Source organism: Nanorana parkeri, unplaced genomic scaffold (genome assembly GCF_000935625.1).
Source record: "Nanorana parkeri isolate BGI_ZX_2015 unplaced genomic scaffold, ASM93562v1 scaffold3291, whole genome shotgun sequence".
In the NCBI taxonomy this organism is placed as follows: Eukaryota; Metazoa; Chordata; class Amphibia; order Anura; family Dicroglossidae; genus Nanorana; species Nanorana parkeri.
This window is the reverse complement of record NW_017309559.1, coordinates 43,006-46,686: the sequence shown is the minus strand read 5'-3', so window position 1 is coordinate 46,686 and position 3,681 is coordinate 43,006.

Genomic DNA, 3,681 nt, shown 5'->3' with positions numbered 1-3,681 from the left:
GCTTCTCCCTCGGCCCTGGCCACGCCTCCTCGCACACCCAGAAGCGCGCCGCTAATGTGGCCTGAAAGCGAGCTGCCGGGTGTACGAGGAGGCGTGGCCATGGCCGAGGGAGAAGCGGCCCGGCCGTCTGAGGCTGCGGTGCCGTTCCAAGAAGCGGGTGGAGGAAACAGACAGCGATCGGCGCTGCCGAAGCGGCGGAAGTCCCCCCCCCTGGATTTCCACTCGCCCCCACGCAATTTTCACTCGCCAATTGCGAGGGGGCGAGTGGAAATTTTGAGCCCTGCTTTAAAGTATAAAAGCCAGAGGGAATCAATAGAGTTCAGCTATAGCAGTCAGTATGTTCCCCTCATGACTGGTTTCCTTTAATAAAGATGAGCTGCCAGTTATACAAATACGGCATAACATTTTAAAAATAAGTTTGCATTTAACCTATGCTTGGGGCTGTTCTTACAGCAATTTCAAGGCATATCAAAGTTCTTTCAAAGTAGCAAAACTTTATTTTACATCTACTTCTGTGTATGTTTGTTAACAGTTTGTTATGTAGGTCAGTGCATTTTTTAGGTTAAGCGATCTCTTAAAGGGAAGATATCCTGATTTTCTTGAAGAACACAAGAGATTATCTCAAAAAGGGGTGGATGTGTTTCTTAATATACATAAAATACCCAAAGTTGATCCAAGGAGTATCAAATTGCCTTTGGGGGTCGCGAAGAAATTTGTTTGCTTATGGAAACACATTGGACTTGCTTAATTTACACCATTATATTCTGCTGTTGTATTTAAAACAATATTAAAGTCAAAAGCAGGGATGCACTAATACCATTTTTTGGTATAGAGTATGGGCACCAATATTTTTTTTGCGGAACTTGCCAATACCAAATACTGATACCGGAAGTCTCATTAAGGGAGCTGGGTGGCATGTAATGACTGGCTGCCCAGCTTCCTGATTAGCCAGTAAGACAAGGAAGCATGGAGTCTGCTTTCTGGCCAATTAGGAACCTGGGGGGCGTTAATGACTCGCTCCCTGGCATCCTGATTGGCCAATTTCCAGACCAATCAGAAAGCTGGACGGCAAGTCATTACACAGCTCCCGGCCTTCTGATTGTAATGACTTGCCACCCGACTTCCTGATACTGGAAGTTCTAGTATCGGGATAGGCATCTGGAGCATTTGGGCGAGCACGAGTACTCGCCCAAATACTCAGTATCGGCCCCCATACCGATACTAGTATCGGTATCGGTGCATCCCTAGTCAAAAGGTTGTTTTAGCTATTTCAGATGGCCATGAAATCGCTAACAATGGATGCTGCTCCTCGATGCCTAAAAAGTTTTAGTTTCCTGCAGAGATTCTAAGCCTGCTGTGCTCATGCCGCTCTCTGATAAATGTGAGAGTCCAATTTACAATTTGTTCCCAGGTAAGAGAAGTAATCCCTCATCTCAATGTCTACCTCTGTAGACAGTTGGAGATACTCCAGCCATTTACCTTTATTTGGCTAGTTCATAGGAAGAAGTTCTAAGAGTGGACCTTTCTCTGTTATGGCTTGTATAATTGGGGAGTGTCTGGCGGTCTCCCAGATTAAGAATCTTCTGCGCTTCAGACCAAAAGGAAAATCTGGGTTCCCTAAAATGGGTGTTAATGGGCCAATGTATGTTGACAATCCACACTTCCTCACCAATACATCCCATATTTTTAATGTTGAGGAAATTACCAAAGAGCTAGTCCATCTTTTATTTCGCTTGATTGGGGGTATCCACGGAAAAGAGGTCAGGGGTATTTCCACCTCTGCCTGCTCCACCAACACCCACAATTTCCTATTTCCTTCAGTAAACCAATCCAGTAATCTACTTAGCCCTACCGCATGGTAATATATTTCCATATGTGGCAAGCCTCCCCCACCATCCAATTTTCTTTTGGTCAGTATATCGTATCTCAGCCGGACTCCTGTTTTCTTCCAGATGTACATTACCAGCAGAGATTGTAATCTACGAAAAAATACTCGATGGATCTTTGCTGGTACTGTCTGAAAAATATAGAAGAATCTTGGGAGGACGTCCATCTTAAATATGGACATTCTGCCAAGCCAAGAGTGTTGTTTCCTTTTCCACCCATCCACACGTACTTGTGTGGACTCCAACAGGGAGCATAGTTTAATGAGTATAACTTCCTTAAATCTGCTGGTATATCTACCCCTAAGATTTTAGTGTATATCTTCATATCTTCATATCCACATTTATTAGCGATATCGGCCTGTAGCTCGCACACTGTGCGGTTTTGTGTCTTTATTACTATTTTACTTGGTGAATGAGTAGGGTTTACAACTACCTCTTACTCATTCTCGAGGGGTGGGGCATCCGGGTGCCCCCTTTAGAAAGTGGCACCCAGATTTAGATAATCCCCACAACCACAGACCCCCACAACCACCAGGTCAGAGTTAGGGGGAAGAGCCCCTCCCCTCTTCAACACGGGAACCAGGTATTTTTCCAGGGGTCCCTACTGGCAAAAATCCCTCCCCATGTTTGCATGTTCAAATTCATTCTTTTTTTCATTCGGACAAATCCGAATGTCCAAAATTGCCGATTTTCATCTGAATGTTAGTTCAGATGCGAACGAATGCATTCTATATGTCTAATGATCATATCCCTCTTAATTGCCTTTTTTCAAGGGTGAGTAAATTCAGCTCAGCTTTTATTAGCTTAGGTCTTCCTTGCCCCTTATTCATTTCATATTTGTCCTTATCTGCTCTATTTACAGTTCTCATATGCTATTCAGAATTGTACTTCTTCTCTGTTACATGTTTTCTTGAGTATGTGATTTATATGTTCTCCCTGTAGTGGCTGCCTGATGCTAGACATTAATTCTTTGCTATATGAGAGCTGTGAGAAATGTCTATTTCATGAAGAAGCACAGATAGCTAGAACAATGCTACAGTAAAACCTGAATAATATCTATATAATTAGAGACCCTTTAGGTCTCAGTAAACTCTTGCTGAGATAAAATTAAAATATCATGCTGCAACATTCTGAAATACTACTCACTAGTTTTGAACTGTAGCCAAAACTTTTTATTAGCTTTCAATAGCTTGGGAAAGGTTAAAACGTCTATCCTCTTGGTGACTGTGATGTGATGGCTACACTAAGGAAGGCAGGCCTAAGGCGGGACTGTGTGGCACTTGTATGGTCTGAATAAAGTAGGTTTTATCCAATGACATCATAGGAGTGCAGTCAACTTCTTTCTCTCTAGGGAAAACGTGTTTTTAGTTGAGGATAGCACGGAGAAGGGTTAGACCCTCTGTCAAGTTTGTATTACCAACCGTGTCTACAGAACAATAGTTGAGAGGCAACTGGCTAAGAGAGGAGTTTCCCAGACTTAAGGAGATTCCAACTAACCTTCTGTTGCATCTCTGGGACAGGAAGCAAAGGGAAATGGTACACAGATAGCAAAATAAATAAATAAATAATAAACTGGCACTGGGGTTCCCAGTTCAAATCCTGGTCAGGACAATATATGCAAGCAGTTTGCTTGTCCTCCCTGTGCTTGTGTGGGTTTCCTCTGGGTACTCTCATTTCCTCCCACACTTCAACAACATGCTGGAAGATTAATTGGCTCTGTATGTGTGCAATAGGGACCTTAGATTGTAAGCTCCTAAAAAGCAGGGGCTGATGTAAATGTGCAGTATGAAGAGCA